A 27,377-nucleotide genomic window follows, 5' to 3' on the forward strand; every position below is an offset into this window, starting at 1 on the left:
GAGAGGATAACATGCCCATAAAGGAGTCTGTCCAATTTTCCATCATTAATGTAAATGGGGCAGAAGTGGATGTGCAATCTGCTCTGCTCAATGTTTTTGTAAGTGCTGAGCCCAAGTGACCCTTTCCTTTACAACAAACACAATAAGAAAATATGCTCCAATATTTTTGTCAGCTACGTGTTACAGACATTAAAATGTTTGCTGCCTCTTTCAGCTTTTATTTTGCTGTTTAGTATGCCAACACAGTGCTAAATAATGGTGCATTTTTAACAAGTGGGGTTAATTGCTAAGATTATACTAAGTTCAACAAATTGATCGCACATTCAGTCCTGTGTGTTTAGGAACTGACACAATGCTTTATCTTTTAGCTAATTTGTCACCTGTGCTATTGTTGGTATGTGTGGTGTAGCCTAGCAACAGAGCTATGGCTGTGGGAACCACACAATTTCTTTTATTGTGTTTTTTGCTTTTTACAGAAAAAAAATCTGTGAAGAAATGCTGGTTGGAGGTATCAAACTAACAGTAAGATATTAATGAAGGAACAATGGGCTGATTATTACCAGCCCTTTGGGTACAGGCTGGCATGTAGGAAGGCTGGTAAAATGGCAGGGGAAGGCAGCAGGTGGCAGTGGATGCTGCTGCCATGCCATTTTGTCAGCAGTGGGAAAGGTGGCAGCTCGGAGCCAGTTAAGCCACTTTGGCTTCTTCCCATCTTCACTGGCATTTTACCAGCTACAGGTGCGGTTGGGGTGGATGTGACCTCTGCTACATGGGGAGAGCATCCACTGAAAACTGGTGGGGTGGGGGGGAACCTTCTTTTTCAGGCACTCTTTGGCCCAAGGAGGCGTCACCCTGGAGACAATGGCCACCCCCCCATGACAGCCTGCCTGGCACCTGCACCCCCTAGACTCCACTTATCTGGCTTAGAGGATGTATGACCATTGATGTGCCCTGATCCTCCAGGTGCAGTCCCAGCAGTGACCACCACTCTCAATGGTACTGCTGAGCTGCCAGCCCTCTGATTGAGCTCTGGCAAGGTGGGCTGCCAACCTTAATAGGGATGACAGCCCTGATGGCAACCACTTAATTGACTGTCACCAGCAAAATGCGAACCGAGGCCCTGCTGCCCACCAAAGTGGGGCCGCAACCCGCTTTAGGCCCCAAAGGCAGGACCCCCTGCCATCTACCTAAAATTGAGCACAATAATTCCATTCTAGAAGCTGGTGCTTCCCAGGCCAATGTTCTTGTTAGTACAGAATATTTAATGGACCCTTTTTGTTAAGAGAGAAATCATGGTGAAGGACTAAAGTTTACATTATAGGACACCCTTAAGTTTGAAAGAGTAGAAGTGAAGATGAAATAATGGTTATTTGACATTCGAAACTCTGTTGACTGTAATGGGAAAGGCAGAGAGAGAGGTAAGGAATTCCATAGATTTCACATCATGACAAAGTATAAGTTACAGTAGGAAATGAATGTAATGAATGGTCATTAGAAAAGAAGATCTGAGCCATTTTGATCAGGTAAGTCATTATAGAGGACAGGTGAACACATTGAGGAGTGAAATGGAAACAGAAAACACTGGAAAAACTCAGCAGGCCTGCAGCATCTGTGGAGAGAGAAACAGAGTTAACGTTCTGAGTCCAATAAGACTCTTCTCAGAACAATGAGTTTGAGTTTGTTAATGCCAGTTTGGCCAGGTAAAAATCAGCCCAATTGGTTTACCATGAATTTTCTATTTATACCATGGATCCTGATGAGACACTATATTTAAGAACATTAGGAATAGGAGCGGCTCTAGGCTATTTGGCCCTTGAGCCTAGTCCCCAATCAATAAGATGATCTTTTTCTCTGGTGATAGTGATTGTTTTAAGTTCTAACCGCACCTCACCCTACTTTTGCACCTTGATTTTCTAATATTCTTGGGTTGCTTTTAGTATCTTCTACTGTGAAGACAGATACAATATACTTGTTCAAAGTCTCTGACATTTCCTTGTTTCCCATTATTAACTTGACATTCCCATCTCGAGGCCAATACTTACTTTAGCTACTCTGTTTATATATTTGTAAAAGCTCCTAACTGTCTGTTTTTATATTTCTTGCTAGTTTACTCACATATCCTAATTTCTCCTATTTTTTTTTTAGCCATCCTTTGCTGGTTTCTCAAATTTTTCCAATCTCCTGTTTACCACTAACCTTTGTAGCATGGTACACCTTTTCATTCGATTTGATACCATCCTTAAATTCTTTAGTTAACCAGAAATGGTTCATCTTTCTTGAAAGGTGTTTCTTTCTCAATGAAATATATCTCTTATCTACTCTCTTCCTTTTTAGCCCATTTTCCCAGTCTACTTTAGCCAACTCTGTTTTCATACATTTATAATTACCTTTATTTAAGTCAAAGATACTAGTTTTATATCCAGGTTTCTCACCCTCAAACTGAATGTGAAATTCCTAAGTTATGATCATTCTTCCCTGGAGAACCCTGTACTATCAAATCATTAATTAACCTAAAATAAAAACAAAAAAAGCTGGAAAAATGCAGCAGGTCTGGCAGCATCTGTGGAGAGAGGAACAGGGTTAATATTTTGAGTCTAATTTAACTGTTCTTCAGAATTAATCTTCAGAATTGATTAATCAGTTGGGCAGCAAGGGCCAGATCATCTGCATAGGCAAATTTCCCAGAGGTGGTGGGAGGCATGTCACTTACATCAGTGTTGAAGAGGATTGGAGTTAAAACTAAGCCTTGGCGAAGGCCATCAATCAGGATCCTTGTGGAGCTTGTTTGCTCTCCCAGTGAAAGCCTGTATCTTCGATTGCTAAGCATTGAAAGAAGGACATGCGTTGTAGCTGCCAGTGGTAAAGTCTGGCAGCTTTCAACAGAAGACCGTGCTGCCCTACAGTGTCATATGCTGATGAAAGTTCAATGAGTGCAATGCCTGTCTTGAGCATGCATTGGTAGCCAGCTTCAATATGAATGGTAATGTGGTACTTGGTCAACTCGGCTACTATCAGCTCTGAAACTGGCTTGCTCGTTAGAGAGGTTGGGTTCCCCCACTGAAGAGAGCCTGACCAGGAGGAGCTCAAACAATTGGTAAGATGTCCAGGGTAGAAATATGAGCTGATAACTAGCTGGGTCAGCAGCAGGTTTCCCTGATTTGAGAATGGCAATGACTTTAGCCCCTCTCCAGATTGTTGGAATGACACCAGTTGCATGGGTATTAGTACAGAAAGAAACCAGCCAGTCATGTGCATTAGGTCCCAAGTACTTCAGGAATTCAGGATATATGCCATCGATTCCTGTTGCTTTCCTTCCTGTAGTGGAGGAAAACCCTGTGTCAATGTCAGCTGTAATATAGGGCAAAGAAAGCAGGGATGTGGACAGAGATAATGAAATGGTTTTGGAGAGTTCCTTCCTAACTTCACAATGAGCTTCCTTAGTTGAGGCAACCTTAGAGTGGAGGAGCAGCCTAGAAGCAAAAGCATTCTAGGGGGATCCAGACGTTGCCAAGGTAGAAAGGTTTGGAATCTACTCAGAAACATTGGAGGTGCTTTACCTGCTCAGCATCAACCTTCCTGCCTTAGTCCTGTGAGAGTATTAAATCCTAGTTTTATACTGATTTGTAGTTCAGTCAATAAAACTTTTAAAACAGCAGAAAGTAGCCACATTAATTAGGTTAATTTTTACTTGAGTGAGTGAAGTTGAGCTCCTCCGTAGTTTTACGTCACCTTTCGTGACTGGCCATATCCTGAGTTTCCAAGGATTCAGTGGCAACATCTGGATCCCCCAGAAGCTTCGTAGTGTTGGACGAGTTCCTCAGTGGGGTGGGAGATGACAGCCTTCCCCTGGCCCACCCTGTTTTTAACCATTCTCATCACTTTAACATAAGTAGTTCAGCTAATAGGTACTCGATGACATAATACACAAGGAGCAGAATTTTTTATCCCATGGGCGGGCACGGGCCCGACCCGATCAGGAGTAACATAGGGCGCGATGATGTCAGGCGGATGTCCCAATGTCATCGCGCACTCGCACGATATTTCGCTTGACAGATGCATGCGGGTGCCAGAGCGACACCTGCCATTAATTAACAGGCCATTTAAGGCCCTTAACAGTCCAATTGACTGTGAGTTTTCCCTGCCCGTGCAATTTTCTGCTCATTGCACCAGCAAAACGGGCAGGCGGCCAGCCAACATTTTCACAAACCGCATCCAAGTGTGGGATAAAAAGGGTCAGCACCATTGCTAGTGTGAGTAGCGATGAGTTTTGGAGAAAGTTTGCAGCTGGTTGCTTATTGGTTCTTGGCAGCTTCATCTCTGCTCAGGCCTTCATTCTTAGCATTTCCAGGCGCCATTTCAGGACTCATTGCTGTCTGCTAGGCCCCCGAAGGTTTTAAACCATGTGGACCCTTCCAGGTATCAGCCAGCCTTCTTTTACCCTGGTAATGGGGATTGTGGTTTCCGCTGGTGGCACCTCCTCTGAGGAGGAAGAGAGGGGCAGAAGGGGGAGGAGGCCAGGTGTCCCAATGTAGCTTCCAGGGGATGGACCTGAGGGAGGAGAGGCACAGGCACAAGGGGCGCAGGGCCAGCAGGTAGTCCAAGGTGGAAGGGGCTGCAGAAGACACCACTATCCTGCTGCCAGGGTTTACAGGCGGCGATGCAGCTACTTCAATATGTCCAAGGTGCAATGCTGAAGAAGGCTCTCCCTCTCAAGGGAGACCGTGACCTCCATTTGCCAGGTGATTGGCCCTGAGATCAGCTCTGACTGTGTGGGTGGACACTCCATGCCAGTGGCGCTGAAGGTCACAGCGGCCCTCAACTTCTATGCCTCCGGCTCTTTCCAGGGCTTAGTGGGGGATTTTTGTGGAGTCTCCCAAACAGTTGCCCACAGTTGCATCAGGCTGGTGACAGAAGCTTTGATCAGGCGGGTACTGACCTTTATTCTTTACCGTATGGAGGAGGCCAGACAGGTTGAGCAAGCCAGAGTGTTTGCAGCAATTGCTGGGTTTCCCCACATCCAGGGTGCCATCGACTGCACACATGTGGCCATCAAGGTGCCAGCGGGTCAGCCGGGTGCCTTTGTCAACAGGAAGGGAATCCACTGTATGAACATCCAGATAGTGTGTGACCACAGGATGAAAATCCTGCAAGTCTGTACAAGGTATCCTGGCAGCTTCCATGACATTTATATCCTGAAACACGCCCAGGTGCCGAGGCTCTTCAGTGCTCCAGCCCGACTGGATGGATGGCTGCTGGGTAACAAGGGCTATCCATTGAAGAGGACACCTCTCCGCCTCCCAAGAACAAGGGCAGAGATTCGTTACAATACGAGTCATGCCTCCACAAAAGGTGGGGGTAGAGAGGTCTATAGATCTTCTCAATGCCTGGACTATTCAGGGGGAGCACTGCAATACCCCCCAGAGCAAGTGTCACTGATAGTGGTTGCTTGCTGTGCTCTCCACAATTTGGCATTGGCAAGGGGGGACACAGTGGAGAAAAGGGATCTTGACACAGCTGCACTCAGCAAGTGTAATAAGTGGAAAGCAGGGAGATGCCTGTGTAATTTCCACAGTTGGATTTGTCCCCTTTCTTGGAGATTGTCACAATCCTGGCTCCTTGAGATCATTCGTGACTTCATTTTTATTCCAGATCTGTATGATAAGGGCTTGGAGCTGTAATGTTAGTTCACCTCCTCTGTGTTTAAAGATTTCAGTGGAGATTCTATCACCTCCTGCTGCTTTGTTGTTCTTCATTTGTGTGATGGCTTTCATCACCTCCATAGGTGCTGGTGGAGTTCTGAGCTCAGCCCTAACTGGGGGTTGTGGGATGGAGTTGAAATCAATCTTATCAACAATTGGTTCTAGATTGGAAAGGTCTTCAAAATGCTCCCTCCAACAGGCCTTGATAGCTTCCTTGATCAGATCTACCCAGTCGTTGGGCCTCAGAGGAGCTGATTCGTGAGTACTTGTGCCATAAATAACCTTTGTGGCAGTGAAGAAGCCAAGGATATCTTTCATGTCAATGAGATGTTGAATTTCCTTTGCCTTGTCTGCCTACCACATGTTCTTCATGTCGTGGGTGTACATTTGTACCTCGGTCTTTACTTGTTGGTAAGCCAGTTTCTTTGCTTTGAGTTTCTGCCAAAAGTCTTGCGCTTACAATCAATCAATTCATTGATATCCTGATCATTTTCATCAAATGAATCCTGATGTTTCCTGACTGAAAATCCAAGTGTCTCTTTGCAGGCTTGATGATATTGGATTTAAAGACATCCCAAGCTCTATGGATGCTCTTCTTCAGTTCTTGATTGAAGTTTGAAAGTTTTTCCCTAAGGCATTGTTGGAATTAGTCTCTTTTGATTGGATCCTTCAGAACTTCGACGTTGATCTTGTGTGGACATCTCTCCTGTTGTACCTGTTGTCTTCTGTCTCCCCTTTCCAGAATAAAATATAGTCACCTCGGAGTTCCTTGATCTGCCCCTCTCCAGCCCGCTGGGTCTCATTCAGATCACCAGTTTGATGGGCAAAATTGAATGAATGAAGTGGTGATTGGTCCAGCAATCATCAGCCCCCTGTCATTGCCCTGGTGGCATGGACATCTTTGCAATTCCGGGGACAAATGGGGATAATGTAATCAATCAGGTGCCTGTATTTGGACCATGGGCGTTGCCATGACATTTTGTACTTGTACAGGGTATTGGTGATGATAAGCCTATGTTCTGTTCATTTGACAGAGTTGGCGTTGACGTTTCCAATTCCTACCTGCCAATAGTTTCATTCCAGAGATTGAAATCCCTTCCAACTCTGGTATTGAAGTCTCTAAGACGAAGAAGCCTGTCCTCCTTCAGAACCCCACAAAGAACCTGGTCAAGTTTGGCATAGAAATCTTCCTTGGTTTTGCTGTTGGTACAGAGTTGGGCATATGCACTGACCATGGTGGTGAATTGGCTCCTTGCCAGTTGAGAGGTGCGCATTTCTTCCAAGAGGGAACTCATGAAGTTGGATCATAAGTTAATTCTTGATGGCAAATCCAACTCCATTAACTCAGCTATTCATCTTATGATTTCCCTTTCCACAAGAAAGTATAGTTGAATTGGAGTTTCTTGAGTTGACTCTCTCCAGCTCACTGGGTCTCATCAGAGCAGCAATGTCAATGTCATATCACCAGAGTTCTCGGGTGCTCTGGGTGTGCACTCGCAGGTTGTCCACGAGGGTCCTGCTGTTCCAGGTCCCAAACTTCACTACTTCTGTCTTTTCGGTGTTTCTACCACAGAAGTTGATCCCTCTGAACGTGGCTATCCATTCGGGAGAGGTGAGGCAGCCTATGTTTAGGACACCTTTTTAGCACTCTCCCCAATAAGAGGTGAGCAGAGTGGATCCTAAAGAGGGCTGCTAAGTCATAGTTACAGCTGCCAAAATGTGCCCCTGCCTCACCCGAGTGCTAGGCGACCATCTTATAACTGCTGCCTCCGTGCCAGCTCATGGCTAGAAGCTTCCAGACGACATAATCCCGCTCCTGTCACCATTTTCTGTTCACCAAAGGGCTTGGGAGATGTGGTCACAAAGAAAGATGCCTGTGCATGACATCTTTTAGCGTGAAGAAACTGTCTGAAAAGACAGGACAAAAACCTTGATCCAATGGCAAGGAAACTGAGACTATTGGAGGTTTCGTTCTGCTGCAGCCTTCGTCTGCTGGAACAGCTGTTGAGATTTCCAGATGGCACATCTTCCTCTGCCTGTTCTGCTGTTGAGAACTTGTTTACCAAAGCTCTGTCTGCTAAGTATTTCTAGAGTTCCTAACAGGCGTTTACGATAAGTGAAGTGGTCCAGGACATAAGGAGTCTCATCGTACTTCATCCTTTCTTATTCATTGCCCAGGTTCCACGGTGAGAACGAGAGAGTAGACTTTGGAACAAAAGGTGTGTGCAAGATAACTGCCATCCGAACACAAAGTGAAGAAAATAAGGGAGAAAAGAAATTAAAAAAACAAAAAAGCAAAGAAACATGAAACAAAATTGGGGCAGAGGTTAAGATCTAAAATTGTTGAGCTCAGTGGTGAGGCCAGACAGCTGTAAAGTTGAAAGATGAGATGCTAGTCCATGAGCTTGTATTGAGCTTCATTGGAACACTCTTCAGCAGGCCAAGGACAGAAAGGTCAGAGTCACCAAATACTTTCACTAGAGTTGAACAGCAAAACACTTGGGGCAGAATTTTTCATTGAGCGGATGGGCATGTGCTCAACCCACTCGAGCATAAAATAGCGCATGATGATGACGGGCGAGTGTCCTAATGTCATCACACTGTTAGGAACATATCTTTTTATTTCTGTTGGACTGTTGTAAAGAATATATCTTTTTATTTTCTATTAGACTGTGGTAAAATTACAGTGGCTGCAGTTGAAAGCCTTGTCCACTGGCACAGAATGAGAGATATATACAATTTTGCAGCCCTGGAACAGTGTGCGCCATGAAAGACAGGATGGTGCCAGAAAGGAGTCCTGGACCAGTGGAGCTGTCTGACAACAGCATTTTAATTAGCTCCTGACCAGGTGACTACGTTTTGTGTGAGTGCAGCAGAATAGCTCCTAGCCTGAAAGGAACAAGACCTAAAATCTCTTTCTCCTGTGTGTGGAAGATTCTAGTAATTCCACAATAATAGCTAGCTTTTTTATTCTCCTCATATCTCTATAACCTGCTCTCGCTCTGAAAACCCTGTCAAGAGGCAAAAGGAAAAGCCACTGTCAGAGACATTGAAAGACAAATGCTCAACCAGTGAACTACAGACTGAAAATGCTGGAAGACCACCTTGTGTCATCAACAAGAACTGAAAGGAATTTGGAAGACATTGATCAAAATCAACCCATCGAAGCCTGTACCCCGGAATTGGTGCTAGTGAACTGTTTTATCCCACACTTGAAATCCATGTTTTGTTTGTCTTGTGTGTGTGTGTATAGGGATTTGAGAAGGGGATAAAGTTTAAGTTATAGTGTTAGAAGTTGGCAGTTCATATTTCTTTCTTCTGCCACTAGTTAATGATGATTTGTTCAATAAACAGTTATTTCCCATTAAGTTTAGAAACCTGGCGTTCATATTCTGTTAACCTAAATTAAACAGTTAGGTAGAATTGGGACAACCTGGTGGTTTGATCAAACTTTTCACTTTTGTTGCGGCTCAGGGAACAGTGGGGCTTGATATTACAGCCCACTATCCCCAGTGAGTCGTGACAGCGCACTCGCGCAATATTTCGGTCAGCGGGCGCGTGCGGGAGTTGGAGCCATGCCCACCATAAATTACAAGGCCAGTTAAGGCCAATAAAAAGGCAATTAAACTAGATTTTACATTGCCTGTGCAATTTCGCGTGCGTCACATGGGCAAAACAGGCAGGCTGGCAGCCGACAATTTGCTAAACCTCATCCAAGGGCAGGATTAAAAGGTCAGCAGCATAGCCAGTGTGAGTAGAGAGGAGTTTTGGAGATAGTTTGCTGCTGGTTGCTTATTGGTACTTGGCAGATTAATCTCTGTTCAGGGCTTCATTGTTAGCATTTCCAGGCTTTGTTTCAGGACTTACTAGTGTCTCCAAGGCCCCTGGAGGATTTAGTGTGGTCCCTTACAGGTATCAGACAACTTTCCGTTACACTGGTAATGTGGATTCCACAGGTGCCATCTCCTCCTCTGAGGAAGAGAGGGGCAGAAGGGAGAGGAGGCCAGGCAGCTTCCAAAGGAGAGACCTGTGGGAGGAGAGGCGCAGGCACAAGGGGCACAGGTAGTCTAAGACAGAAGGGGCCGCAGAAGACACCACTGTCCTGCTGCCAGGGTTTACAGGTGGCGATGCAGCTACCTCAATATGTCTGAAGTGCAATGCCAAAGGATGCTCCGCCTCTCAACGGAGACCATGACCTCAGTTTGTCAGATGATTGGGCCTGAGGTCAGCTCTGACCATGTGGGTGGACACCCCATGCCGGTGGCTCTCAAGGTCACTGTGGCCCTCAACTTCTATGCCTCTGGCTCTTTCCTGGGCTCAGTGGATGATCTTTGTGGAGTCTCCCAATCAGCTGCCCACAGTTGCATCAAGCTGATGACAGTTCATCTGTTCAGACAGGTACTAACCATTATTCTTTACCATATGGATGAGGCCAGCAAGGCTTGGCAAGCCAGACACTGCAGCAATTGCTGGGTTCCCCTGCATCCAGGGTGCAATCGACTGCACGCGTGTGGCCATCAAGGTGCCAGCGGGTCAGCCGTGTGCCTTCGTCAACAGGAAGAGATTCCACTCCATGAACATCCAGATAGTGTGTGACCATAGGATGCAGATTCTGCAAGCCTGTGCAAGGTACCCTGGCAGCCCCCATGATGCTTACATCCTGAGACGCTGAGAAGTGCCGAGACTCTTCAGTGCTCCAGCCCGACTGGATGGATGGCTGCTGGGTTACAAGAGCTACCCATTGAAAAGGTGGCTTATGATGCCTCTCCACCACCTAAGAACAGAGGCAGAGCAGCGTTACAATACGAGTCATGCCTTCACAAGGGTGGTGGTGGAGAGAACCATAGGTCTTCTGAAGATGCACTTCCGCTGCCTGGAACGTTCAGGGGGAGCACTACAATAACCCCCCCCCCCCAACCAGAGCAGCTGTCACTGAAAGTGGTTGCATGCTGCGTTCTCCACAATCTGGCAGTGGCACAGGGAGACCCACTGGAGGAAGAGGATCTTAATGCAGCTGCACGGGCCCCAGATGATGAATCCAGTAGTGAGTTAGAAGAGGAGCACAGTGAGGAGAATGCTGAAGGCATGGAGGCAGAACTCAGTAACCTCCAGGGAGACGGGAATGCCTTGATCCAATGCTCCTTGAGCTAGGCTGCCAAAGATCTCCTTCCACATCATGCCAGGGCTGCCACCTCCATCTTGGATGTCTGAAATGGCCATTTCATTTGAACCCAAAGTCCACTCAATGCTGTGCAATAAGGTATCAAGCCACTCACATTACTTTACATACTGGCATATCCTGTACTACAGAAAAAAAAGGGGTGAAGCATACTCAGGCCATCAGGACAATTGCTCACGATTGAAGGATGGGCACCTAGCTGGGATTCTGGGTGTCTCATCCTTCTCCCACACTGGCACTGATCACCTAAGGTCATAACCTGTGTGAGGGCTTGCAGGTCCAAGCGCAACCTCAGGAACCCCTGATTCTGTCCCTGGAGCAGCCTTTCCATGAGAGTCGCTACTTTCTCTGTGGAGGAGCCAGTGCGCTCAGCCATGAGGTCAACGCAGTGCTCATGCTCTGCATGGACTCCTCCACAACGGAGACCATGGCACGCAGACCCTCATGGATTTCCGCCAGATCCTCCCGCACATCCCGCTAGACATCCAGCATCTGCCACCTAACGGACAACTCCAGAGGCTCATCAACTGCTTTCGACTCAACTTTGTCCTGGTCCACAGCAGTCCTCCAACTGCCAGCCCCTGTGGACTCTCTGCCTCCACCTGCATATCAGATGAGTGTGAAGTGCCCTCACCAACATGCACCAACATTCTATCCGCCGATCTAATGCCCACCAAGGTGCTGGTATCTGTGCTGGCGCCTGGGTCAGAGAGCCAATGTGACGCAGGTACAAGTGAAGCCCGGTGGTCCTCTGGCGTCAGGGGTGGCCCTTTGGGGTCCACAGAGCAAGTGCATGCTGGCAAATCTAAGGGAGAACAAGGACATGTTATTAGTTAAGGTCATCACATTGTCACTGTGCATGCCAAACACCCTGGTGAGACAATGGAGATCTGCATCATGGTGCCATCGTCTTTCAATGATCAATGGGGACTCCAGGTTTAAGGCTCATATCAATGAAGAGACTACACTAGAAAGGTTGCACAATCTGAAACTCTCACCTCTGTGCACTGCACTCTTACCTTCGTCTGGCACCCCCACCTCTCCAAGCCTGGTTGCACATGGAGAGTGCTGGTCCTCTAGCTCTAGGGGATCCCGCTTGAATCTGGTGAGCTGCAGCAGGTTGGGCGGGCCTCCACCTGTTTGTGACCTCTCTGATTGGTTATGGCTCGTCTTCTCCTGAAAGGTTAGAGGGGCATTGATTAGTCCACTCTCTACCTGCAGCGCCATTGCAGCCTGACTAACCCCACCTGAGGAACACTTCGCAGGACATATCCGAGTTGTGGCCCTCAAGCCGCAAGGCACTCAGTCCAAGCAGCCAGGGCTCACCCCTTTGGCCAGCTCCGGCGTCATTGACAGTTGGCATTCAAAACCTAATACCGCTGAGGTCCACAGGGGGACGGCTACATGTTAACGCTTCTGCACAGTGACCCATGCCAACACGGTACTCACCCTTCCTGAGCGCAGCAGGTCATTGAACCTCTTCTGGCACTGCACCCAAGTGCGCCGTGCCACTTCATGGCTGCTCACCTGGGCTGCAACCTCCTCCCATGTCCTCTTTGTGAGGTGTGGTGGCCCTTTCCACCTCTGGGGACAAGGGTGTCCTTCCTGACAGCCGTCTCCTCCAGGAGGACCGTGAGGCACTCATCCAAAAAGCGGGGGACCGAGCGCCCACCCAACCTGCTCTCCTGCCCGACATCTCCAGCCGCATTCGACGCCTTCACCTTAGGTAACAAGAGACATTCTTCCATGGCAGCCTTCAAAGGGCTGCCTGTGCCATTCTTAAACTGGCCACCGGGTTGCCATTGGACCTGGCAGCTGACAGGCTGCTGCCCGGCTCTTCCCAACCAGTGCGGAGCCACATTTCACGCTGGGCGGGCCTTAATTGGCCCGCCAACATGAAATTGCGGTTGGGGGGGGTGGGGGGCGATTGCGGATGGCGGCCTGTTCCTGGCTGATCCCAGGCCCGTTGACCACGCCCATCCACCGAACTGAAAACTCTGCCCAGAGAGCTGTTCTTCTACAATACATACAGGGATCTTTTTACTATCAATATGGTATTTCATTATTGCAGGAGTAAGCTGAACATTTTTTTTATTTACTTTTCAAGAACTAATCAAAAAAATAATTTACTTCAAGGTCTCTGGGGAAATCTGTTCCAAAGTTATTTCACTGGAAATGTATACACACTTCCTCCATTTCTGCATCCCAACAATCAAAGCCCCACTTTCCTCACCACCACCCCCTCATACCTCCACCACTCTTCAGCTATAGACTAATGCTCAACATTACTGAACAATATCATGTTTTTTTTTTAATGAGGAAACACATTTCGAATAATGTAATTCATTTTGTGGAGACTTGCTATTCTGAGTTGCCGTTATAAAATTGATTGATGGTGACTGTTACTGGGCAGTCCCATGAGTTACGCAGAGGCTTCTTACCCATCTGCTGCTGATGACATGCCAAGATTCACGTGGCTGTTCCACTGTTGTGGCCACACACCTCATTTTAGACCCAGCAGCCGCAAATTCCGGTTCCATAGTGCTGCTTTAACAATGTCGGCTGCAACACTTCTGGCCACTTCTGATTGTAAGGGTGCTAGGCAGGTGTGGCAAGCTTGCGCAGATCATGACATTAAACAGTATCTCACTTAATCCCTCCCAGCTGAACACGTGTGGACACAAGGGATCCCCTCCCCACAGCCTGTATTTAAAAGGGGTCACCCTGGGGCTTCCAGGCTTTGATTTTAGTTTTCTGAGGCAGACTGAATGGAGGTACAGTGTTGAGCGTTATTGAAGAAGTTTGGAAAGGCTTTTAGATTCACAGGGTAATGGTGCTGGACTTTGCCAAGGGGGTCAGAGGAGTTTTTTGGCCTGTCAGGAGAAAGCCTGTTTCAGTAATGGGTCTATAGATGCTGCTTCTCTCTTGGGCTGCTGCTTGAGTTGGGAATGGAGCAGAGGCAGGAGAGAGGGGAAGCTGTGTGCAGAGGGAGGAGAAGAGCTTTTAACAGAAGGCCTTCTCACAAAGGGTCTTCAGAGAGCACTTCTCCTACCTCCACCTCAGCCAGGAGCATTGTCTGAGGCACCCATATTTCACCAAGAAGGTGCTTACTGAACTGTGCCACCTCCTACAAAAGACCTGCATCTGCACAACAGGGTGAGGATGACATGGCCAAAGGCTTTTAATTTCTGTACCAATGGATCCTAATGGGCAGTAACAAGTGACATTTTCAACTCTTCACAGTTCATCATGCAACATTGCATCAGGAAGGTGACGTTCACCCTGAGTAGGAGGAGAGGGGACTTCATTGTCTTTTCTCTTACTGGGGAGAAACAGAAGGAGTGAGCAAGTGACTTTGCCAAGCTAACGGGATTGCAGGGAGCCATCAATTCACATACTTGGCTCTACAGGCTCTACATATCAATAGGGAATGTACCACAACTGCAGAAGGTACCACTCCATCAATGTGCAGGAATTGTGTGACCATACCCTGAACATCCTGTCAGTGAATTCCCACTATCCTGGCAGCTGCCACAATACATTCATCCTCTGCCTCCATGAAGAACCAGATGCTAGCTGCTGGGTGATGTGGAATGCCCACTCTACACCTGGCTCATGGCTCCCTTCTGCCACTGACCACATGTGGACAGTGTGCTTACAAAGAGAGCCATGTTGCAGCCCTTTGTTCTGGACAGGTGGTCTGTGAGCAGCTACTCCTGTTCTGAGAAATCTCATATGAGTTGTCTGCAGCAGAACTGTGATCTTGCCCTCTGGAAGCTGGCACACACACTATCTTCTGACTTTGCTGCAGCCCACTTGTGCCCAGATACTCACCATATGCTGCCTGTGACACTGTTATTCCTCTCCGATTCTTTTGACAGTGCCAGCACATTATCGTTCCATGCCTCCTCCAATATAGATGAGTATTTTTTTAAATTCATTTATGGGATGTGTGCGTCACTGGCTAGGCCAGCATTTATTGCCCATTCCTAATGCCCATGAGAAGGTGCTGGTGAGCTGCTTGAGCTGTTGCAGTTCATGTGGTGTAGGTACACCCACAGTGCTGTTAGGGAGGGAGTTCCAGGATTTTGACCCAGTGATGGTAAAGGAACGCCAATGTATTTCCAAATCAGGATGGTGAGTGGCTTGGAGGGGAATTTCCAGGTGGTGGTGTTCCCACGTATCTGCTGCCCTTGTCCTTCTAGATGGTAGCGGTCGTGGGTTTGGAAGGTGCTGCCTAAGGAGCCTTGGTAAGGTCCTGCTGTGCATCTTGTAAATGATACACACTGCTGCTACTGTGCGCTGGTGGTGGAAGGAGTGAATGTTTGTGGAAGGGGTGCCAATCTTGGATGGTGTCAGCTTCTTGAGTGTTATTGGAGCTGCACTCATCCAGGCAAGTGGAGATAATTGTCATGATCCCAGCTGATGATACAACTGGACAAGCCTGATCCCAGAGTGGAACCCTTGATAGATCCTAACTTTTAATTTGTTTGTTTAGATACGAGGAGAGTAGCTAATGAACAGAGTCACAGAGTCAGCTGATGAACTTTTAACAAAAGCATAAAACATTTATTAAACAAGAAAAGATGAACTCTATTAAAATACTCCTTCACCCACAACTATACCTGAACAGATTTATACAGATTTGTAAGGATAACACAGGTTACAAAAGCTATCTTATACTCTAATGTTCACGGTAAGTACAGTCCATGTAAATCAATTAGCAACCTGTAGTCAGGCACACCACACTCTGAAACCAAATGAGAGATGCCACCCCAAGCAAATGCTATGGATCTCTCCCCAACTCCCCCCAGCTGCTTGTCACACTGTGAGCCAACCAGTCTCATTGAACTTCATCTTTCACACAAGGGTTTCCAATCTCCACTTTCCAAGAACTCACCTTGGAATCTTCTCCCAAACTGATGCTTTCCACAAGGGTCCATCTCCAGGGTTTCGACTCTCCCCTGGTCACCATGTGCATTCACGATTTCTTCCGCACACTCACTCGCGCCGACTCAGCTGTCAACAGTACACCACTGCTTCACATGCCCAAGGCAAAGAGTTACAGACCTTCAGTTGCCTCTTTGGACCTTCTGACTTCTCATAAGCCTTTACATTGTTTCGACTCTGCTTCCTGCAGCTTGGAGCTTTAAGCTTGAAGCTTGGAGCCTTTCTCTGCCCCACATTCTTAACTTCACTTAACAGGACCTTTTCCAGATTCCTGTCCTTCTTTTGACTAGAAGGTCTTCTTGGGACTTTCTTCAGTTCCATCCCCCTGGATTCTTGGGGACTTTCTTTAGTTTGGAACTGGCTGAGACTTCTAGGCTGCTTCTGTCCAGCAGCTGTCTTCAAAACTAAACTCAAAACGGCTGTTTCTAGTTTCTTCTGTGGGAGGAGCCTGCCTCTCTGGAACCCTGTTGCTAGGCAACAGCCCAGTTTTTCTACTCTTGTGATTGCTTAACTTCTCTTACAGTCGTAAATTCTTATTAGAAATGCAAGCACCTTTTAAAGTGAAACTAAAAATCAACTTTAACTTTTGTTAACACAGATACAGAAATATAAATCAAACTTAAACATTAAAGCCAAAACTCATCCCTAACCCCACAAATACCAATATAACTTACTTAAACTATTTCTATTTCTTAACAGTATTCCATCACACTCCTGACTTGTGCCTTGTAGATGTTGGACAGACTTTGGGGAGTCAGGAGATGAGTTACTCGCTGCAGGATTCCTAGCCTCTGACCTGCTGTTGTAACCACAGTATTTATATGGCTAGTCCAGTTCAGTTTCTGGTCAATGGTAATCCCCAGGATGTTGATATTGCAGGCTATTTAACTGGAAACATCAAGTTCACTCTGCAGCCGATGTGAAAAACACTTTCCAGCTAGAACCACTGGATGGTGATTAGCAGCCAGTACTCAAGCTGATTTTTGTTGTCCTCACATAGTAATGCTTAGGAGCAATTTCCACTGTGTCCTTGCCAAATGGGTCACCAATGAGGTGCTGGAATTATTTCTGACTGTCATCTAAAACCTGAGACTAGATTCCAGTCCAGTAATAATTTTCAGCAATTTCATTTTGATTTTATATACATATGCATAAATAACCTTTCATGACGGTTTTATTCAAATCTTCTGCGGATGTTTGTGGCAGTATTTTTTAACGAAACAATTTACTATGAATTCTATGGTCAGATTGAGTAGAAGCTGGCATCGGTGCTGTCCCAGGCTGTTTTCCTTGCTTTCTGCAGGCTGTCCTTTCTAAAATGCCAGTGTTTTGTTCGCAATAATACCTGCTCTGTTACACCCTGGTTGATTCTCCCTGTGATATTTGCAAAAATTCACACTCTCCAAATGTGATAATTAAAGTATCAGGCCCCTGTGAATACATTTTCAGACGCATTAGACTGATGGCGAAAGCTGTGGTTTCCCTCAGGACAGAACAGCAGAGGATCTAAATTGACATGATTCGAAGCCGCGTGTACAAGGAGCTTTTCTTGTCCAGCTCATTAACACTTAGTAAGATGTACACTCTCAGAAGAACATGATAAGAATCACTCCAGCTTATTATTTATAAGATTTTAACACTTTGTATTAAATTGCAGTAATGCTTATTTAACTTTCATTTGATCGAGTAGCTGCACATTGTCCTATCAGCATACAGTGACTGACAATAGCACAGCTTTATTCATTTTAATGCTGTATAATCTTTCTCACTGTAATAAGTACAGCACCCTAAAAAACACGCCTGCATTTGCAATCTGGTTTATTTCAATACATCTGTAATCTATCACTGTAATAGGCACAGTTATAAGTTTCGCCATGATGTACGACATAGAAGTGCCACCAAGCATGTCCATTTGCAAATGGACTATATTTATGACACAAGCAAAAGAAGATAATTTAAGAAAATGTGAAAATTAGAAAAAGAGTAAGGCTATTTGACAATCAAGAACCAACCCTCCATACTGAAGTTCAATTTCTAACCACCATGGAATACCCAAACCCCATTCAGTCTCCCAAAGGACAGGTATACTCCTAAAATAATACAGCTTTATGAAATTTTTCCCCAACCCTTAGGGTAATGAAGCAAAACTGGAGAATATTAATCTTACAACTCCCATGTATTCACACTCATTCATCATTCCAGTAGCACAGGAACTGTCATGGTCCATAGAGTGTTTGATCAACTGTGCCTATTTCATCCTGCTTTTGAACATTTATTCAACTCTCTTAAAGCATTCAATCAACACAAGATTAATTGCTTTTGCAGATAGTATATTCCACCTATTCACTAATGCGATGGATTGTTTTTCCAATCTGTCATCTCGTTTTTAGTTTGTTAGTTGTGTGCTATTTGATCTATTTCTGCACAAGCAACATACTTACATCTGAAATTATCTCAGCATTTTAAAGATTTAAATCATAACTCCTCTCTGACTTGTTTTCCTCATTAATAGAAGTTGAGTTCAAGAAGTTTCCAAAGCAATATGCTCAATTAGAATTGTTACACCAAATGCTTCATTGTAGTTACATTTCTTTGCCTACCTTTAGATGATAAAATGGACAGATTCACCACATTTGTAGAAGTTATCTCTGATCATTGGCCATCTGATTGAAAGTCTCTGAATGAATATCCTGGGATAAAGGATTAATGAAGCACAAAAGCCTTGTGGCAGTTTCCCAGGTGGCATTCATTCTGATGAAGAATAACATAGCTGGTAAAACACACCAGTTGGACATTGAATGACTCAAACCCTTTTCTCTTGATACAGTTGTTTAGATGTTTGTATGGAGCTGTTATTACTATGTATGTCCCACTGTTGTGACCCTGCAACGGGGGAATTCTAACCAAACTGTAAACCTGCAAGCATTCCCTACCCTGCCAGGGCAATAGGAATAAAATTGCAACAACACATTCCTGAAAAGGACATCTGCCACTGACTTGGTCAATACGCTCTTCTGGTCTGGGTATCTCATTTAAGGGTTCAGTAGCTTCTATAATGATGAATTAGCTCAGCAACCACACCCCCCCCCCCCCCCCCCCCCCCCCCCCCCCCCCCCCCCCCCCCACCACCTCATTAATGATCCTCATCACCCTCCTCCTGGTAGCAGAAATGGTGCAAACTAGTTCTTCAATATCGGCAATAATTTAAATTTGGCACTGGAAGGATCCTGGTTTAATTTCCGGGAAATGTCTTTGTTCCTTCACAAGTACAAAAGATTATAAGATGTAAAATTTACTTGCACTGCTTCAAGATACTACAGTTATGAATTCTAAAATCAGCCCCTACATCAAGCAGAAGCAGTACAATTGGCAAGATACCTTTATAGTGTCTGAAGAGTGGCAGTCCTGAAAGGAAATTGAGTGGCAAAGAAAGACCCACCCACTCACTGGCAGCAGTGCAGGCAGTTACCATCTGCACACAGGAAAATCTTGGCAGACTCTTTTTGGGAGTAGTGTATTGTCAGAGAATTGTCTTCCTGTCCTATTTTCCGCCAAAGTACTAAGTGATGATTTGGAGGAATATGACCCCCTCACCTTTCAATACAAGCGGACCATTTTGAAACCTCGATCATCAAATGCTGATTGTGTGTCATGATCTTGCAGGAAGATTGGGATCTGATTGTGACCTGTGAAAGAGTTGTGAAGAGCTAAGAGGCAGTATAATGTCATTCTCTGTACTCCACCAATGCTAGCCTCTTGAGTCATCCTGATTTTAATCACTCCACCATTGGCAGCTGTGCCTTCAGCTGTCTGGGTTCTAAGCTCTGGAATTTCTTCCCTATGTCTCTCCCCTTCTCTTCCTTGCTTTCCTCCTTTAAGATGCTCCTTAAAACCTGCCTCTGTGATCAGACATCTGGCCTAATATCTCTTTGAGTGGGGTCGGTCAAATTTTGTTCCACAAAGCTCTTGTGATGTTTTATTACATGAGAAGTGCTATCTGAATGCAAGCCTTTGTTGTTGAGAGGAAGAAACTGCAGCTGGGTGCAAAAGAAAATGTAAGGAAAGTGACATATAATAAATTAAATGCAGGACATTGTTCATGCCAGTTTCGAGGGCCAAGGCAGCTGTTGAGGGCGAGTGCAAGCAGAAGGAGGCGTTGAAAAGTGTCCCATTGAGTTAGACACTTGTGCATCAAGGAAAAGAAGGATTGGTACTGATGAGGGTAAGTGTGGTGGTGAGGGGCTGTATTCACAGTAAGAGAGATGTCAAGGGGAGCCTTGGGAAGGCCTTATTTTCTTATGGCACTGCAGGCAGGTCCTAAGAATAACGCTACTGGCGTTGTCTTGTGCGGTCACTTTTCCCCATGTATTCTGAACCCTTTGTAAATTATCCACAGAATTTCCTTCATCCACCAATTTCTCTATTTCCTGAAAGAACAGGTGTGAACTATTGCTTCTATATCACTGCTTACTATGTCCTGCTATTCTTTATAGCTCTTTGCTTTGAGTGATCATTAGCATTCCATAAAATGTTCTCAAGTACATTATTTATGAAGATGATAATTCATATGACCTAGCTTCAGCAACTCTTCAATATGGGTCTACATTAGCATTTTACTTGGGTTTCAGACCAGCTACAAATGATGTTGGGCCATATTGGGAATAGCAAGCTGGTGATATAATGAATGAGTAAGTTCTGATCCCTATGGAAATCCATTTTTCTGTATCAGTTTCTGATTTATCTATGAGGCATTTCCACCATTTTCTGTATTATCTCACTTCTAAAGAATTCAGTCTGTTGTTGGTGTTAACAGTGATAAATCAGTAAGTTTTCTAATCTTTGTGTTTGCCCACATCAGAATTGGTGCTGGAGGCTTCATGATGAATGCTTGGTGTTTCTTTTGGCTTAAGTTTTGGAAAAGACAGGACACTATTTATATGTGGCATCTAGAAAATTTACTCTATTATCATTGACACTGCCAGTCAATGTGACTGGAAATCGTGTTCCATTTTGTAGCCTGGATAACACACAGTAATCTGATTAGGTTTTACATCATAAAATGAGAAGGGTCAGTACCAATCTACAATGTTTAAGTTATCAGATGGAATTTCTAACCTTGCTACAGTTAGCAAAAACCTCTGTCTTCATAATAAGTTGCATTTATATACGATTTGTCAAATTGGCAGAATATCTGAATCCTATCAGTCTTCCTATTTGAAATTTATAGTGGCAACTAACTGGCCCAATGACACATTAGTAAAAGAATGTTCAAAAGTGGTTTTAAAATATTATGCCATTAGCACATAAACCCTAGTTTGTTCATAGTTCAAATAGCAGTTTGTGACTTCAAAATATTAGCTAAATTTAAATTTTCAAAAAGATAAACCTTCCAGAGAACAGAAACATCTGAAAGCTTCCCTGTCCTTATATATAATTGTAATTATGACTGAATACTTGTGTATTGTGTGTGTGTATTTTTACATAATTAACTGTGTGTCTGGATCTATGTGTGTAGAGATGTAACTGTCTCCTAAAGATTTCCATGTATGTACCTGAAATTGTCTGTTGTGCACATGCCTGTATATATATGGCACAACTATAAGTGTGTATAGTTAAAAGTATGTGTCAGTGTGTGTGGGTTTGTGACTATGTATGGTAATTATGTGTGATTGTCTCTCTAAATAGATGTCTCATTATCTACAAGGAGAATTTTCCACAGATGAAACCAGATGTTAGAGTTAAAATCCAAATGACAAACTTGTTCCTCTATTCCTGACCCATGGCCATTTTAACCCCATTGTTTTGTTGGGCAACTGACTTAAGTGGGAGTTCATTAACACATTGGTGTACTGTTATATGGTCCCATCCTGGGTCAAGTGAAGCCCATCCCAACAGAATATCTCACTTTTCCCTGATAACTGACACCAGTGCCCCATGAATCAAAACCCCTTCTTCCTATATCACTGTTTAAGCCATATATTTGCTTCTCTAATCTGCTTGACCCAATGCCAAATGGCACATAGCTCAGGTAACAATCTAGAGATGATTAGCTTTGATGCTGAGTTTTAATTTGGACCCTAACTCCTCAAATTTTTTTAGCAGAACATGATTCCTGGTTCTACCTTTGTTGTTGGTTCCCACATTGGCCACAACAACTGGCTCCTCCCACTCCAAGTTCCTTTCCAGCCACGAGGAGATGTCCATAACCCCAGCCCAGGCAGGCAACGCAACCTTCGGAGTTCCCTGTCACAGCTGCAGAGAACAGTATCTATCTCCCTGACTATACTAACTCCTGCATTCCTTTTCACTCCCCACAATTGAATGGCATCCTTCCATAGTGCTATGGTCAGTCCACTCATCCATCTTGCAACCCTTCTCCTCATCCACACAGGCAGCAAGCAGCTTGTGTTAATATGGCAAATTATTAATTAATGCCCATCACCTGTTTAACTAACAGTTGGTTTTAACAAGATGATTGCCATATTAACAGCTTGTACCTGTTGGACAAAGTCAGGGACCAAGGTTCCTCTATCATTACATGCTGATTCCCCCTACCTGCCTGACTCGCAGTCACACCATCCTGTTCCTGACCATTGACCAACTCAAAAATTTTGCTTAACCTAAAGGGGGCGACTGTCTCCTGGAACAAAGTGTCCAGATAACTCTGCCCACTCCCTGATGCCCCGCAATGTCTGCGACTTAGACTCCAGCTCAGCAACTCCACGCCTAAGTTGTGCAAGCTGGAGACACTTTGTGCAGATATGGCTGTCTGGAATTGCAGTGCATTCCACAGATTTGCACTTGCCACAGTCAGGGCACACCACCAGCCCTGCCATTTCTGTCCAATCTCATTTATTTAATTAGGCAATTAATTAATAATTTGCACAGCTAAAGTAATAGAAAGTTACACTCTGCTAGCTTGCAGACAAAGATAAAATACTCATTAACTACTGGAGTCTGGGAAAAAAAGCATTCCCCCTCTGCACTGAATTCCCATTGAACCAAATTCCCAACTACACACTCTGGCCAGGATTTGACGGCCCTGCCGCGGCGTGTCTCTCTCCCCCCCCACCCCCCAGCGGACGCAGCGAGCCATTTAAATCTCCATTCAGTTCAGCGAGAATGGAATATCCCACCGGGCGGGAGGGGCCATAAAATCGTGGCCTCTGTCTATATGCCTCACTCCGCGTAGCATCCTCTCATTGCATCTCCTTACTCCGTAACATCATAACACATGATCAAGAGATAATGATGGAACAGGAAGACCATTCAGCCTATATTGTTTCAACCATCTAGAAGCACCTGCAGTTCCCCATTGCTGTATCCTATTGTGTATTAAATAAATCGAAGGCGAGGGTTTTGATGTCAGCGTGTGGGGGCGGGCCCAGCATGCTGACGCATAAAATGGCGCGCGATGACATCGGGTGTGCATCCTGACGTCATTGCGCGTCATTTATGTCTTTCGTTCGGTGGGCGCGTGCTGGAGGCGGCTGCGAGCCTGCCAAACTGTCAAAGGCCCAGTAAGGCCATTAGGAAACTAACTTAGATAATTAACAGCGCTGCCCATCCAACCTTAAAGTTGGCGGGCAGGCGAAGAGCCCACGCGGCCTTCGCATTTTTCAGGACATCTCATCCACGGGCGGGATGAGGTTTCCTGAAGGTTTTATTTAAAAAAATAACTTTTTTTCACAATTCATAAAGGTGTCCCAGCTCATGTGGCATCGTTGCATGAGGGGACATGTCTAAATAATTTTAATCTTTCTTTATTTAAAACTTTCAATCTGAACTTAATCCCCCTGAGGCAGCTCCATGCCTCAGGGAGATTTCTGTGCTCTTTCACACGCCTGCACGCAAAAGAGCGCAGGCTCCGACTCTCCCTCCTCCCCCCCGCCCGCACAGGTAGAGCTGAGTACTACTGGCCGCGCGTCACGCTGGGCGGGCCTTAATTGACCCGCCCGTGTAAAATGGTGGCGCGTAGCCGATCGCGGGCAGCAATTGGCTCCGTGCCCGCCCGTGCCCACTCCCGACCAGCCTGCCCGACGGGGAGAAAACTCTGCCCGAAGGTTTTGCTACCCTGACGTTTACTGGGAAGCCCATTACATGTGTTGATCACTCTTTACCTAAAGCACTTCCTAAATCAGTACTAAAGTTATCTAACTATTTTGCAGATACTGATGATAATTACGGTTTCTGTTTTTCTCTAGGTGGGTGGTAATAAGTTACCTTTAGCTCCAAAACTACTTGTCTGCCTCTTAATCAGTTTTCTACTCTGCTGGGGATCTGGCAGTTTATCTATTAATGTTATGGAAACACTTAGAGCAGGAACATAGGAAGAAGAGGGTAGGAATTTAAGACGATGGCTAAGTGGGTGCTAGGTTGCAATATATTAAATATTTTGATTCTGCTGCCCCTTCTCTGAATAGCTTGTGGAAAGGCAGTCAGAGTCTAACCCTGCTGAGAACAAAATCCAGCTTTGAAATAGACCATTTAGAGAACAAAATACTGTTGCATAGTTGGTGCTGTGCCACTGGTATATAATGCAAGCTGATAATTCCAACAGCATCTCTAATTTGCCCATTATATCCCTCATCAACGCCAGCAGAAAACTAATTTGACGTGCCTGCAGGTCAAAGGTTAAAAAAATTGCAGCCTTACCACCGAAAGAATAGCTTAAATAATTAGATTTCAAACCTTGAATTTAAATGAAATATGTTTAGGCACTAATAACCTTGATAGTGTTATTGATTTCCTGTGTTACAGTATGACAATGCAGTAGTGTCCTTTATAGTTGTGGATCTTTTTGAATGCATTTTTGATGCTGTTATACATAATGGCCAGAACAGTAATTTCTCCATTGTCAGGACAGTGTTGAGGGAGCTTTACTCTCTCTTTATCAACGTCTGATTAAACAGTGCTTGATACTGACTATGGATGCCCAAAATGGACTTTCCTCACCTTGATGGACACAAAGATAAATAACAATGTAATTTATCATTGAAAATATTTTTTCTATAAATTAAACATATATTGCAGTAGAATTAGTGTATATGGATAACAGGACACTTAGAAAATATCAATGGGATTAGAGAAAGTCAACATCGATTTATGAAAGAGAAATCATGTTTGACAAACCTACTGAAGTTTTTTGAGGACATAACTAGCAGGATAGATAAGGGAGAACCAGTGGATGTGGTGTATTTGGATTTTCAGAAAGCTTTTGATAAAGTTCCTCATAAGCGATCAGTGTGTAAAAGTAAAGCACATGGGATTGGGGGTAATATATTGGCATGGATTGAGAATTGGTTAGCAGACAGGAAGCAGAGAATAGGAATAAATGGGTCTTTTTCGGAGTGGGAAGCGGTGATTAGTGGGATACCGCAGGGATCAGTGCTTGGGTCCCAGCTATCCACAATATACATCAATGATTTGGTTGAGGGAACCAAAAGTAATATTTCCAAGTTTGCTGATGACACAAAACTTGGTGGGAATGCGAGCAATGAGGAGGGTGTTAAGAAACTTCAAGGAGATTTAGACAGGTTGAGTGAGTGGGCAAATATATGGCAGATGTAGTATAACGTGGATAAGCACGAAAAACAGAATAACAGACTATTTAAATGATGATAGATTGGGAAATGTTGATGTACAAAGAGACCTGAATGTCCTTGTACACTTATCACTGAAAGTGAGCATGCAGATACAGCAAGCAGTTAAGAAGGAAAAGGGTATGTTGGCCTTCATTACGAGAGGACTTGAGTACAGGAGCAAGGATGTCTTACTGCAACTGTACAGGGCCTTGGTGAGGCCACACCTAGAGTATTGTGTGCAGTTTTGATCCCCTTACCTAAGAAAGGATGTACTTGCCATATAGGGAGTGCAGTGAAAGTCCACCAGACTGATTCCTGGATTAAAGGATCGTCATTTGAGGAGAGATTGGGCCGACTAGGCCTGTATTCACTGGAGTTTAGAAGAATGAGAGGGGATCTCACTGAAACATAACATTCTGACAGGGATGGACAGACTGGATGCAGGGATGATGTTTCCTTTGGCTGGAGGTTCTAGAACAAGGGGTCACATTCTCAGGATACAGGGTAGACCATTTAGGACTGAGATGAGAAGAAACATCTTCATTCAGGAGGTGGTGAACCTATGGAACTCTCTACCACAGAGGGCTGTGGAGGCCAAGACATTGAATATATTTAAGAAGGAAACAGATAGATTTCTGGACTCTAAAGGTGTCAAGAGGTATGGGGAGAGCATAGGAGTATGGCGTTGAGATAGAGAGTCAGCCATGATCTTATTGGATGTTGGAGCAAGCACGAAGGGCTGAATGGCCTACTCCTGTTCCTATGTTTCTATTTTTAAAGGATATTTATAAGGAGAATTGTAACAAAAATATAGGCACGTGCCATAAAAGAAAAATTAGACTGCACACTCTATTCTTCTCCAACCTGAGTCCAGTTTTCTACTGACACATGGATGGCTCGGACTTGGGTATATGGAGCACAATACTTAAATTTGCTGACATCATAGAAGTAGGAAGTTTGGCAGACATCAGATAGAACTACAAACAATTTCAGGAAAACATTTACAGGTCTGTGCTCCAACCTTCCATAGTTCTTAGCTGTTGATGCATCCACCTATCAATAAATGATATATCAAAAATGTTGCATTTTGACCATACATCCTGTGTCAACATATTTGAGTCATGCCTTTTAAGTTGACATCTATAATAGCAAAACCTTACCTTACATGTTAACATATTATAACACCAAAGCAATGTTAACGTTTGCACACCCCCACCCCTCGCAATTTAATGGGTTAGGGGAGCCCTGTGCAATTTGGGATGGAGAGCAGGCTGTGTAGGCGGGAGGACCAATCAAAGCACCTAGGGTTGTGGGCATTGGCTGTCCCACCAGAAGAGGCAGGTGCAGGTGGAAAGAGGCTTCAAGATGGAGACACCCTCTGAAAACTTCTAAAATTGCTAGAAGCAAGTGTAGCCACTGTCAGACCATCAGTGTGGAGGGCGATCCCCTCCACAGGGAGTCCTGTAACCAGGGCTGTGGCCTGTTGATCACCGCAGCTCTGGAACAGGGGGACTTATCCAGAGTGTTGATGGAGCCCTGGCCTGCCGCTGAAACTCCATGTCCAGAGAACTGGCAGGCTCCCCATGTGGTGGGTGCGGGGGGTCTGCTTGAATGGCGGGAAGCTCCCATTTCCATTGGAAAAGGGCCCCTCAATGGACGCTTATGTGACATAATTAGCTGGTCACCTCATTGGAGTGGGCTGATGATTCTCTCCCCTCCTCCACCTGGGAGGTTCCCCTGGAGGCAGGAACGTGTCGCCAAGCCGTTCCAATGCATCCCCACCCCCAACTCCACCGGGCCAGCAAAGTTCAGCCCATGGCTTTGTCAAGGGCAAGTTGTGTCGAATTAATCTAGTTACTTTTTTTTGAAGAGGTCACCAATAAGATTGCATCCATATATGTTATCTATGTGGATTTCCAGAAGGCATTTAATAAAACTACACACGCATGATTATTGGTGAAAATG

The 27,377-nt window shown here is 45.0% G+C and overlaps 1 protein-coding gene across 1 annotated transcript in view; it reads left to right on the forward strand.

Annotated features, from left to right (window-relative positions):
- Positions 1 to 27,377, forward strand: part of lhfpl3 (LHFPL tetraspan subfamily member 3) — a 267,944-nt gene that overhangs the window by 165,902 nt on the left and 74,665 nt on the right. The window lies entirely within an intron of this gene.

Source organism: Carcharodon carcharias, chromosome 13 (assembly GCF_017639515.1).
Source record: "Carcharodon carcharias isolate sCarCar2 chromosome 13, sCarCar2.pri, whole genome shotgun sequence".
Classification (NCBI taxonomy): Eukaryota; Metazoa; Chordata; class Chondrichthyes; order Lamniformes; family Lamnidae; genus Carcharodon; species Carcharodon carcharias.